At 41.6% G+C, this 12,997-nt stretch overlaps 1 protein-coding gene across 9 annotated transcripts in view; it reads right to left on the reverse strand.

Annotated features, from left to right (window-relative positions):
* ARID1B (AT-rich interaction domain 1B) overlaps positions 1 to 12,997 on the reverse strand; it is a 417,978-nt gene that overhangs the window by 202,124 nt on the left and 202,857 nt on the right. The window lies entirely within an intron of this gene.

Consider the following 12,997-nt stretch of genomic DNA (forward strand, 5'->3'; position numbering starts at 1 on the left):
TATATCTATTTGTGTACTGATTGCCTCCTCTACCAGAACACAAGCCCCCTGAGAGCAGCAACACTGCTTGTCATTTCCCGACTGTGTTCCTAGTGCTGCACTTAAAAGAAAGCCTGAAATGGGGCCAGCTGGGTGGCGCAGTGGTTAAGTTCACACGCGCCACTTTGGCAGCCTGGGGTTCGTGGATTCGGATCCCTGGTGCGGACCTACGCACTGCTCAGCAAGCCATGCTATGGTGGTGACCCATATATAAAGTAGAGGAAGCTGGACACGGATGTTAGCTCAGGGCTAATCTTCCTCATTGAAAAAAAAAAAAAGAGCCCGAAACATTTGCTGAAAAGACAGGCCTCAGACGTGGCTCAGTGGCACCTGTGTGCTCACAAACCTAGACAACACAAGCATGCAAACACACAAACATTACAACCAGGGGCCAGCCCCGTGGCTTGGTGGTTAAGTGCACGTGCTCCACTACTGGCGGCCCGGGTTCGGATCCCGGGCGTGCACCGACGCACCGCTTCTCCAACCATGCTGAGGCCGCGTCCCACATACAGCAACTAGAAGGATGTGCAGCTATGACAGACAACTATCTACTGGGGCTTTGGGGAAAAAAAAGGAGAAGGATTGGCAATAGATGTTAGCTCAGAGCCGGTCTTCCTCAGCAAAAAGAGGAGGATTAGCACTGATGTTAGCTCAGGGCTGATCTTCCTCACAAAAAACAAAACAAAACAAACAAAAAAAAAACATCACAACCAGAGATCCTGGTGCCTGTGCATTCCTTCAGCTTTTTGCTTCCAGCATGAGTGTGTGAAACCAATGGCAGAAATAAAAGACAGAATGACAGTGTCTTGAACCCCTACATGAGTGACCATCTTTAGTTTTGTTGACTGAGACAATAATCACCGGGATGATGATAGTGTAACAACTTTATTGTGCTCTCATGTCTGGCTCAGACACAGGCTCCTCTGACACTATTAGACGGGTATGATTACCTTGATTTTACAGATGAGGAAATTATAATTCAGAGAAATCACGAATCCCCTCCAATGTCACACAACTAGTTGGTTGCATGGTTGGGCTTTACCTGACTACAAACGACATACTCTTAACTACTACATCCCAAGGACAAACGGCTAATGTGAAACTTTTGAATCCTAATGTCCTGATGATTACAGTAGCCACCCACATTTGAACAGCACACAGAGCAGGTAAGCACAGACTTCACATGCATTCTGTTTCCAGACTTTTGGGCCCTTTGCACAGCCTCCCAGGCCTCCTGGGTTGGAAGTCACCGGCCCAGGAACTTGGTGGACATGCCACGTGAGGCTGATGGCATCACTGAAGAGGAGCATGGAAAAATGTTGCCTTTTCCCACCCCAAATTTCTTCCAGCTGCTCCGCTGAATAACTTGGAACATATCCTCACCCCACTTAAGCCTGCTGAGACAGCCCACAATCTTTTCTGAATACACCTTGGAGTTCCTATTTTATCACAGAAGACAAGACCCGGGAAAATGCAGTGGTTGAGTTTTCACCCAGCCACACTGTTAAACAGACCAAATTCGCAGGGCAGTGTTGCTTCCATCATGTTTCCTGACTCACGGACTGAGAAGCAGAAAGCAGCCCCCATCCCAGGGTGAGGTAAGATTGGGTGTCAGTTCTGACTGTGGGCTGGAAGGCTTTGAGCCCCTATCATTTCTTATCCCCCAGCCTCTGGGCTTTCCTCAACCTCTTTCAAAAGGGAAAGAGACTGGGAGAGGGAGTCAACACAGAAAAGTTGGATCCAGGTAACCGCATGTTCACGTCACAAGCATATTCAGAGCTGCTTTCTATCCATCCCCAGAAACAGGTTGTAAGAACTACCACACTGCACTGGACTTATAATACATAGTCTCTAGTATTCTGTGACCAACAGAGTTACTAAAGTGACAATCTCCAAGATGACATGGTTGCTTTAAACATCAAAAAAAAGTAGGAGTACCCCACCCAAATTTTCCCATATGAATTTATTCACACTCACTATACTAAAATTTCTGGAGACTTTGCTCATATTCACATTTTCAGATAAACGATTTCCTGGGATAATGACATCTTTATGCTTACAGTTTATTTTGTGTAATTTCAATCTTCTAAATCTTTCAGAAATAGTATATTTAGGGTCAAATAACTTAATACCAATTTTCGATAAGAGAATTTTTAGATATTAAAATGCATTCCTTTATGTTAATGTTAACTTAAATGTAAAGTTATGGAAGTGATGGAGGAGGGCTCTTGTGGGGAACAGTGTGTTACAGTGGAAATAAGAGTAAAAAAGAAGTTAAAATATGTGTGTTTAAATCTCCCTCTACTACTTGCCCTCTGAACTTTGTAAATAATGATTTTTCTACATCTGTTATCTCTTATATACAATAAGGATAAAAATGCCTGCCATGTTTACCTCTTGGTAACTGTAAATATTTAATAATGCAATAAGGCAAAACATTCTGAAAGCCATAAAATGCCATACAAAGGTAAGAATTAGTGATGGTGACAAGGATAACGAATTGTATCTTGATATGAAAGTAAAATGTATAATTACAATCCCCAGACATTTACAGAATAGGAACTAAAGTGTTCTAACACAGATTACAGGGTTCTTACTCAGAGCACGAGGAATTTTTAATAAACATAAACTTCCATGGTTTTGAGGTGCGCCTCATAGTCAACCCCTAAATTTTGTCAAAACGGGAAAAATGTTTATACAAATGACTAATGTAATATGCATAGTAAATCACAACTTTTAAGCACATCAATATTACACCTATTTTGGTGTTTCCATAGACTACACCAATTCACATGTGCTTGTGAAAACAACAGATTCAAAAATAATTCCAAGAGACTGAGATTATTGAAAATTTCTCTGTCTTAAGTAATACTAATAATCAACTCTACTGGGCCAACACTACCGTATTTAATGTTTCTTTTCTTACCCTCTCAACATCATATGTCATCATATTTTCACTGTGATTTTTAAGATCCCCCCCCCCCAAAGCCCCAGTAGATAGTTGTATGTCATAGTTGCACATCCTTTTAGTTGCTGTATGTGGGACGCGGCCTCAGCATGGCTGGAGAAGCGGTGCATCGGTGCGCGCCTGGGATCCCAACCTGGGCCGCCAGTAGCGGAGCACGTGCACTTAACTGCTAAGCCACGGGGCTGGACCTCACTGTGATTTTTAAGTCACTGTAATAAATTACCAGAGTTATCTACTAATATGGCCACTTCAGGCGAAAGTGTGGATTAAAAAAACAACAAGAACCCATCAGGAGGCTGACTTGATTTGGACAAGAATGTCGTTGTGAAACTATAATTCCAATTCACAAAATTTATTAACAAGTATGCAGCAAAAATCTAATTCAATACGAGGCATTGATAAGGCTTAAAATTCAGTTGCTAAAAAACAAAAACCCCTGATAGGCGGCCAGCCCAGTGGCACAAGCAGTTAAGTGCTCACGCTCCGCTGGGGCGGCCCAGGGTTCGCTGGTTCGAATTCCAGGCGCGCACCAATGCACCGCTTGTCAGGCCATGCTGTGGCAGCGTCCCATATAAAGTAGAGGAAGATGGGCATGGATGTTAGCCCAGGGCCAGTCTTCCTCAGCAAAAAAAAAAGAGGAAGATTGGCAAATGTTAGCTCAGGGCCCATCTTCCTCTCACACACACATAAAAAAAACCCTGATGAAATGTCCAAAAAACCAGAATGCAGCATAACAGTAATCTTCATAGCCATAATACCCTCTAAAATACACCACAATTTACAAAACACTTTTAATACTTTATTTTGATTTGATTATTTATTTTAATTCCCAAAACAATCCTTTGGGGGCAGAGATTATCCCCATTTTCTGGAGAACAAACTGAGGCCCAGAGTGAAGTCCAGCCCTCAGAGGAAGAGGGACAGAGTTGGAGTCAAGCTTTGGCTCCTGAAGTTCAGCCCTTTCTTTCCAGTTTATCGCCTATCTCCAACCAGCTACCATGAAGGGGATGGGCTGTAGGGAATGGGTTTGTAAGATCCCCTTTCTGGGACTTGGGGGAAATCTGAGAACACTCAGCCCTGGAGTCTCATCAAGACACCCCGCTCACTGCAGGAAAAGAAGCTGGCCCCCGGGTAAGAGCTCACTTGCAGAGGACAGCACCAGCACCCAGACACTGGTTTAGACTACTTCCCATCATCCAAGCTCCTGGACAAAATTAATGAAAATTAAGAATTCTGTGGATAGAAAGAAGATACTCCTAATATTCACACAGTACTTGAGTTTACTGCAGGGTTAGATTCAGGTCCTGACTTTGGAGGAGCTTAAAGATTTAGAGGAGGTAAAAATTAAGACTTCCCACTAATATGGCGCCCTGAGGTTTTCAGCAGCTTATTTCATAGGAGGGAGGCCTGTTCTCACTGCCTCAGTGAATTCTTCTTCCACATGGAGTGCCCTGGGCTTGGCACAAAGCAGACACACTGCACTATATGACCAGATATTATTCACCAGCAAATACTGAATCCTGCTGTAACGCAGCCTGCTCTAACAGTCACCAAAACCCTGCTCCTCGTTTAGGACAATCTCTGTCCATAAAACATCTAATCAGCTGGTTCCTAAGCCAGCACACGGCATAGGTCAATTTGTAAAATAGGGTACAGGCCAGCTATTTACAATCTCTTCCTTTTTCTTGGCCCTTTTCATACTTTAGAGGCAACCAGAGTTCTTTTTTGGTAAGAAAAAAGCAAGCAAGAAAGGAAAATGACGTTAGTTTTTCAGGGACCTGTCTGTAAATGATCTCAGCCCATCCAGGGAGACCCTGGGGCCTCCTGCTGCCTCATTAGTCACCAGGTGCACCCGGAACTCCTAGGCCCAGGAGAACAGGGCACAGCCGCCGCCTCCCATGCTTCTTGAGTTCTCTGTGGAGAAGTTCAGGGACCCCCTCTGCTCACAATCCTGCACAGCGGACGGGCGTCCCAGGGAGGGCTCACTGCAAAGTCCCTCCACCCTGACTTCTCTGCCCCTTGGTTCACCCAAGCACTGCTGGGCAAGGCGGGGGCTCAGGGCTCAGAGTAAGAGAGCCTCTCCAAGCACTCCAGGGAGAGAAGAAAACCAGGGCACAGAGATGAGAGGACAATGTCTTGTTCTAACAAGAGGAAATGGTGGATGACAAATCCCAGGCAGCTGTGGCCTGGAGTCTGGGGGACTGGTCTGAGGACCAGAGAGAGAGCACATAAGGTGACCCAAACAGGTAACACTGCCAGTGGTTGCCAGAAAGAACGGGATGTAGCTATCCTACTCAGTCACTTTTTGAAAACTAAAAAAAAAGCAACTTCTGATGATCCAAGTCTGAGGACTGGGCTTTTACTTGGGAAAAGCATTTTGTGAATGTATTTTGTTTGTGTGTGTGTTTGTTTTAATACCGTTTCTTCCTCTGGAGGGAGTTAATCAATAATGCTACCTCATAAACTCCTCTATGCAGATCTATAAACAATCAAATGGCATTCTTTGCAGTCAAAACTGCTGATATCGTATGTTTTAAGGTTTAAAACTCATTGATGTGTTGTGTGTTAAGACTACCTACCACCTCTGTATACAGTCAGATCTGTTATTAAAAGAGAACGTGGATCAACACACACGATGAGCAGAGTTCCAGCACCGACGTTAACTATAAACAAGTGAGCTGTTCAACTCCTTCAAGTCAACTGACTCATAAAGGAAAAAAATAATTTGAGTAAGTTACTACTTCTACTGTCACTGTGTCAAATATTCTCAAATAATACTTTCGGAAAAAGCAAACACAGAAATCCATGAATTAAAAAATCCCCAAAAGTGAAAATGTGCATCTGAATTTCTACACACCAGACAAACCTCGTGTTTCTACACAATCCTTGTGGTCACGGTACAATGGCCTCTTGTCAGCCTTGGACATTCAATAAATATAGATTTTATAATTTGAATAAGTGTTGTTAAATAATTATATTAGCTATTCAGTAAATATTTGATACAGTATATGTTTTACAAAGAGATAACATTTGGAACCTGCATTTGATTTTATAAACTTTAGAACGTACTGTCCATATGTTTATCAATAGAAATGTAAAAGTTAATCATCACAAGTTAATAGACTGTTTCATAAAGAAATAAGACTATTTTGTTTCTGGCCTTTAGGAAAGAGCAATGGTTCCAAGCTATGCTTGTCAACAGAACAAATATTATTTCTACTGCATTCATAAAATTTTGAAACTTGGGAATAGTTTACTAAAGCAGCTTTGGCATTGTCCTTAGGTTTATGAGCTCATCATGGCCACTCTGAAGAATCAGTATTTTAGAGAATTTAAAAAAATATAATATTAGGGCCTTAAAAGTCTAAAATATTTTATATCCAAGCATCATGCCTATCTGCAAACTAATATAAAATGAAGTAACACAAACATATCACAAAATAGGAAATAAACGTTTGTGTGCCAGAATTACTACACGGTGTGTCTAACAGAATACTTTGCTAAAAACCTGAGGATAAAAGGAAATTTCCCCTATCCTTTGGTATAATAAGAATTCCCAGCAGTGAGTGGATCTCATAACACTACCCTATGGCCTCAAATGGTTAAACTTAAACAATAAAGATTCAACCCTCTCTTTGGGGAGGCGTTTGAATTTTAGAATGATGTGTCGTTTAATTCACTGAATACCGTTTTCTTAATTATGGTTAATTTTTTAAAAAATCCCAAACATGAACTTGGCCATGATAAAAATGACACTTAGTTGCTGCTCTCCACAATCCTTTCTGTAGCTGGGGGCTCACTCGAGTCCCATACCTGGTTGCTCACCTTTGTGCTACTGCATGTTTGTGGTGTCCATAAGCCTAACGGGACTCCTCTACAGCTAGGCCAACTCTCCAAGGCCCAGTGGCCTCTGAGCAGAAACAGCCCACGTCTGGTCTGGAGAGCCGTGACAGCTGCTGCACGTTTTATCAGTGCACAGGCCCAACAGATGGGAGCCCATTCTGAAAACCTCTCGCTCCAGAAGGCAAGGCCCTGGTGCTAGCCTTCTGTCCTTCTGTTCACTGAGCTCCTTTAACTGATAAGGAAAATAAACAGAGAACTCACAGAGAGACACAACAAAACTGAAAACACACATTTAGAACAAAGCTGGAGAATCACTGAAAACAAACCATCTTTTATATTCAAAGCCTGTGAAAATAATACAAAAGTAATTGGCTTTTCATTTTTTATTATGATTTTTTTTATGATCATAGACAAGATGGAAGGGGCGTTTAAATCATGATGAGATGTTAATATATAACACTTATGTTCTGAATGGGTTTCTCCCCCTAAACCTGCGAGCAACAGGAGGGGCTGGCCCAGTGGCGCAGTGGTTAAGTTTGCGTGCTCCCCAGGTTTGAATCCTGGGCATGCATCCACATACTGCTCATCAAGCCATGCTATGGTGGCATCCTACATACAAAAAACAAAAAAAGGATGGGCACGGATGTTAGCTCAGTGCCAATCTTCCCCCCCCCACACACACACAAAAACACACCAGAAAGGAGCAAGAGGAATTGCCATTGTACCAAACAGCTTTCCCAAAAGAAGGATTACCTGCACCCACAGCCACTGCTTGTGTCTGTATCTATAACTATTTAACTATTTACAATGAAAAATCAGAAATCTAAAAACTGAAATGTAAGCTTAGTGCAATGTACATTTTATATACTACCTTGTATAGTTGTTATTATATGATATATACATTATTATATTTATAGTATATAGACTACACATTACACATGAAATATTTCTATTGTGGAAAGAAAAACCTAAAATTAAGCTAGATATCTATGTTCAAAGTTACTGTTCATAACAAGAGACAGATCTTTGTAACCGTGTCGACTGTTTTAAAATATTGTTTTCTTTGTTATTAGGATTACAACTTTGTTGCATATCTTTGGACAATTTTTCAATATTGCGAATTTAAAAATCTATTCTTGAACAAACATGCCCTTGACAAGGAAATTAAGGTACAAAATAAAGAGCAGTTTACAAAGATAGGCATGCACCACATAATGACATTTTGGTCAACAATGGGCTGCATACACGATGGTGGTCCCATAAGATTAGTACCATAGACTCTGGGTGTGTGGTAGGCTGTACCATCTAGGTTTGTGTAAGTGCACTCTCTGATGTTCACACAACCACTAAATCGCTTAACTATGCATTTCTCAGAACATATTCCTGTCGCTATGCTGATGCATGACTATACTGTACCCAATTCCAACAGAACTTTTGAAGTACTGGGCCTGCCCCATGGAGTAATGGTTAAGTTCATGCACTCTGCTTCGGCGGCCTGGGTTCGCGGGTTCAGATCCCGGGCGCAGACTGACCACTCATCAGCCATGCTGAGGCAGCATCCCACACACAAAATAGAGGAAGACTGGCACAGGCGTTAGCTCAGGGCAAATCTTCCTCACCAAAAAAAAAAAAAAGGAACTTCTGAAGTACCAAAAATGTTTGGGGGGAAAACATCAGGACATTTAGAATAAATTACTGTTTATGAAAACGTTAAGTTCCAATTATTCCTGATTAAAATAAAAGTCAGTATCCTGACAATATATTCATGAAAATGTCTGTTAAATTTTTGAAATCCAAGATGGATATAAGAAATATACAAGATTAAACTTTTTCCCTAAAATAGTTCTCTAATTCTAAATTGGTGCAATATCATTGACAATCCTGGTTTCTAAAGAATATCGTGAGAGACAGGCCAGCATGGTAGGTTCTGTGGGGCCATACTGCCAGGGTTCAAATTCTGTCCCTGCCACTGATGCCAGTCATGTGAGCATGGCCAAGTTACTGCTCCTCAGAGCCTGAACACAAAACAGGACCAATAACAGTCCTCATGGGAATGTTGTGAAAATCAAATGAGTTAATACATGTAAAATGCTTGCAAAAGTGTCAGGCTCATAAGGAAACCCTCAATCAATGTTAGTTGTTACTATTATAGTTATAATTATTAATCATCTTGGCTGTGAAATATGATTAGCCATGAAAAGCCATTTGTGATACACAATTACAGTTAGTAAGTGCAATAGACCAAAAACATAAAATAAAGCAAAAAGTTAACCAGTCCACTGACTCTACAATTCACTGGACTCTAAGTTCTCAAAGGACCGAGGCCACATCCTGTTCATGTTTGTGCTCCCGGAACAGTAAGCCCAGTGCCTGCAAAACAGCATGTGCTCCTTAAGTGTTTGCTGAATCAGAGTTAAATAAATACTTTTTGTATAAAGAAATTTTACACTACTCACAGTAAAGTTAAAAATCAAATTAATTGGCAGGATTTACATCAAAGGGATAAACTACAAGCTTAGTTGTCTCTGATTAAATATTAGATTGCTGTTTCTCCCCACATGGCAGCAAGAGAGAGGGTTCCCATCATATGGGAAATAACAACAACAAACACCATTACTTCCACAGCCATGACCATCACCTCCCTCGACTGAGCATTTTCCCGTGTGCACTCTAATAAGTGAACAGAGAACATTATTTCACTGACTTCCCAGAGGAGCCCCATGACGTGGGTTCTCATCTCCACTTTACAGATGAGGAAACGGAGGTTTAGGGATATTAAGTAAATTGGCCACAGTCACGCAGCTATCAGGCAGGCCAATTGGGATTAAAAGTCAAATGTGTATGACCTCAGAGTCCTTACTAAATGACAATCGACTATGAGTAAAACTTGAGAATTTCTCCAAATTAATGCACTGGCTTTGGGTAGTACAGCTATGCTAGCTTTCCACAACTTTCAGTCGCTGAAGATTAACATGCATTATCTTGTGACTGTCAAAATACATCATCATCTTTTCTCTTGCTAGGGATCTTCATAACCATGAGAAGACATTCTCTTCACTTCACCTTGACCTCCAGGATATGGGACGATCCTCTGCAGCAGAAATACCAATGGCCATAATTGTGAAATTTTGCTCCCAGCAGTGCTAAGAAGACATGTAGGGGCAGAGAAACAGCATGGCAGACCTGACTTGGAGAGTTTTGCAGAGCAAATGGGATAGACTGATAAGGAGTAAAAGAATCCAGAGTAATGATGATAAAATATGATAAACAAAAGCCAAGAAGGTAAATCCATAAGGGAGCTGAAAGAATTAGGAGAAATTCCAATAAGGCTGAGGTCTCCATGTCATAATAGCAGGGAGAGCAAGAGAACAATAAAAGCCAACACAGGCACGTCAGATCCTGGTGACAACACGGCCCTTATGTGGTCATGGGTCCAAGCAACTGGAGCAGAATACACATGAGCAAAAGAGGAGAAATTCTGCCCACATTTGTGGCATATTTCTCTTGACTGTAAGAACACACATGTCTCATTGATATTAATATTGGCTGCTATTGTCTGATGGAGGTGGTTGTTGGGGGCTTTGGCTCTGGGACTGGCCAATCAAGGATAAACCAGCTCCAGATGCAAAGCAATAAAGTAGTGAAATGCCGATCTCCCTCCCTATCAGATCTCCCTCCCTATCAGATCTCCGTGTGTTTAAAATGACTAAAGCACGCTTCAGCATTCTACTGAAACAAAGACAGATCAGTATGTTGGATGCAGTAATTGACAAGCCACTAAGCTTGCAAATGCATTCACACACACAGGAAATGAAGCGACCAAAAGTGGCGAGTAGGAGAGCTCCTCTAGGACTCCCTAACCACTTGCTGGTGCAACCATTCACTTTCCGGTGGAGAAAAGAAGATGTGCTGCCCCCATTTAAACCAGGGGATGAGTGGCCAGGAGGCAGCCATGAAAGGACTCCATGGGTGCTCCTGCCATGCTTCCCCTCCCCCCACTGCTGTGTGCACGGAGGCCCGAGGTAAGTGGAGTGCGGAGCAAACAGTAAGGATGTCACAAGTGCCACACATGCAACGATGAAGGCAGTACAAAACACAAATCCCTCTCAATGCCACACACGCGCCCCTTTGACACTGTGCAAATAGGGCACATGTAAATTAAGTCACTGGCCCAACAGTTTACATTATTTAACACATTATTGCTTAGTTTTTTGTTCTATTCCGTTAAGCTCCCTTCTCATTCTTCAAGTCCCCAGTCTGTAACTAGTGAATCGAGAGCTAAATCCTTGGGCAATAATCCCTCCACCTTCAGCCCCAACCGTGTTCTAAAATTCAAATTTTCCACGTATCAGATTTTCTTAGAGTGGGCAAGAAAGAAATAGATAAAAATATAAGCTGTAATTGTCTCTGGAATGGAAGAAAAGCAAGTATCCCCCCTCTCCAACCCCGCTTCACATTTTCTAGTGCTTTACAAATTACCTGAAGTGAGTAGCCAGTTCATGTATTATCATGTTTAATCACTTTTACTACCGTTATGCTGAGAGTTGTTTTCCTTCAAAAATGGTAGCAGTGGCCTTAAAGTTGACTGTAGTCTGTGTAAAAGGATCTGACTAAGGGTCTTTAATAATGGCGATAGCAACAGCTAGCATTTACTGAGTAATCACTATGTGCTAAGCAATGTTCTAGTGCACTGCATGTTAATCTCAACCTAAGATATGGGTATTACTGTCCCATCTGACAGGCAAGGAAATGGAAGCACAAAGAAATGAGACAATTTGCACAAGTGAGTGGCAGAGCCACATTCCAACCCAGGAGCCCAAGTGCCAGTCCTGGCTGTCTCTTCTGTTAACGATGTTAGTCTGCAGGAGGTCTATACTTCGAATAATGCTTAGAAATAATTAGTCAACCAAACTTTGGAAACTTAAAAATCTTTTTGTTAAACACAGAAATTAGAACTGAAATAAAATGCTGTATTTAATAAAAATTAGTCATGAGCCTATTTGATAGAGAGGAAGTATCCCCTCTAATGGTTAGAAATGCAATACCATCCCAAACAGGTGTTACCTTAACTAGTGAAGGGGATGAGAGGAGGGTCAGGGTGGCTAACAAAACCAGCCCTGAAACCATGACCCCTGAGGGTAGAGGAGTAATTCAAGTGAAAATTACATAACTCTGAAAGGAAAGGCAAGAGAGCCTTCTAGATCCCTCCCCACTAGTGTGAATCTTGACACATCAAAGACAAAAGCACTCCAGGTAAAGGAAATCTGACAGAAACTGATAAAAATTGACAGAAAAATAGCAGGAGGTAAGAATACTAATACTGAAAATTGCCCAGGCAATGGGACATCTCATCTCAAAATGGAAGGGGTAAAGGTTGTGTTTTGACTTTGCTTTAGTAAGCGTATCAGCTCCTGAAGGCTGATCCAAGGTGAACTAGGCAGGGCACAAGCAAATTTCTAAGGATTTGGACAGTTTCATGACACTTAGGGATGAGTTCTCTTTCAGAATTAAGTTTTGCAACAATGTGCAGATGTTTAAGTTTTATTATCAATATGGCTCATGTTTTCAGGCTATAAAAAGTATATGCAATTAAAGCCAATATGTGCGTAAAAGTTTTAATACTAAAAAGAGAGAGGTACATGACACTGTAGTTGTTTATATCCATAAAAATAAAAACTTCTAGTGTATAGGAAGCTGAATACTAAAGTAAATTAACAAAAAATAAACAGCCAATGTAATATAAAAACATGAGTTAACTGAGGTTGTTAATGTCAGTTAAATAGCAAATGATCCATTACAACCAGTGTTTAAACATGTGTCAATTAAATAGGAGCAGACAGCCTTGCAACTTGAGCTTAAAGATTTACTTCTTCCAGATTCATATATTGTCTTTTGAACATGAAAATTTTCTCTGAATTAAAAACCTTCCTTTAGGGGGCCAGCCCTGTGGCGGAGCGGTTAGGTGCACGCACTCCGCTGTTGGCGGCCTCGGTTCGGATCCCGGGCGTGCACCGACGCACTACTTGTCAGGCCATGCTGTGGCGGAGTCCCACATAAAGTGGAGAAAGATGGGCACGGATGTTAGCTCAGGGCCGGATTTTCCTCAGCAAAAAGAGGAGGATTGGCATGGATGTTAGCTCAGGGCTG

The sequence above is a fragment of the Diceros bicornis genome, chromosome 39 (assembly GCF_020826845.1).
Source record: "Diceros bicornis minor isolate mBicDic1 chromosome 39, mDicBic1.mat.cur, whole genome shotgun sequence".
In the NCBI taxonomy this organism is placed as follows: Eukaryota; Metazoa; Chordata; class Mammalia; order Perissodactyla; family Rhinocerotidae; genus Diceros; species Diceros bicornis.